General features: G+C 39.1%; 1 protein-coding gene across 1 annotated transcript in view; it reads left to right on the top strand.

The window, feature by feature from the left end:
- Positions 1–850, top strand: part of LOC103310989 (zinc finger MYM-type protein 1-like) — a 7,880-nt gene that overhangs the window by 4,523 nt on the left and 2,507 nt on the right. The gene's annotated exons all lie outside the window — the stretch shown is intronic.

Genomic DNA, 850 nt, shown 5'->3' with positions numbered 1-850 from the left:
ATGACTTCCCCTAAGTCAGTCCGCCGAGATACTAATGTGTACAGGATGGCCAGCCTGTACACATTAGGATGCACGAATGCATCAAGTACGGTCGAGTAGGTCACTGTGCTGGATATCGTTAGACTACCCAGCGCACCGACACTACGCCGACCGTACTCGATAACAAACTGCTTTATGGTGAACGACGTTGTGAATGATGCAGGCAGTGGCGTATTTAGGGGGGGTGTCCTGGGGGTTAAACCCCCCCCCCCCAATTTTTTCTTAGTTATATTCATTACTGAAGTATCACAAAATACGGATAACGAAATATTTTAAAACTGCTTTGAAAAATGAAAATTGAATAATGTATATTTTATATTTTCATCTTATACCAGATAATAGTCAATAGGTATTAGCATTGATTATATATATTACGTGTATATATATATATATAAACAGCTCTCTAGGTTGCAGCCGTGCAGGCAGTGGCGAAATAAGTGGGAAATTTTACGGTATAGGGCTCGAGGTGATGAGCAGCTTAAATTATTTTTAGAAAGTAATGGACATTTAAAATACACAAGTGCGACGATTCAAAACGAAATTATCGAATCGTGTAACCAAATTTTATTGAAACGAATTGTGAATAGAGTGAACTCTGCTCAATGTTTTTCAATACTCGCCGATGAAACAGCTGACATTGCGAACATCGAACAAGCAGGGGCGTCATTTGGGGGGGGGGGGCAGGGTGTGCAATGGCACCACTAACTTAAAAAATGTTAACAATTGGCCTGCCATTAATACTCCAATGCGCCGTCCTAATTAACTTATACATGTTTTCATATATAGGTAATATAAAAAATATATATTTTAA

The sequence above is a fragment of the Acyrthosiphon pisum genome, unplaced genomic scaffold (assembly GCF_005508785.2).
Source record: "Acyrthosiphon pisum isolate AL4f unplaced genomic scaffold, pea_aphid_22Mar2018_4r6ur Scaffold_21036;HRSCAF=22848, whole genome shotgun sequence".
NCBI classification, from domain to species: domain Eukaryota; kingdom Metazoa; phylum Arthropoda; class Insecta; order Hemiptera; family Aphididae; genus Acyrthosiphon; species Acyrthosiphon pisum.
Note: the sequence above shows the minus strand (reverse complement) of the source record. Positions and strands in the feature narration are given on the sequence as shown.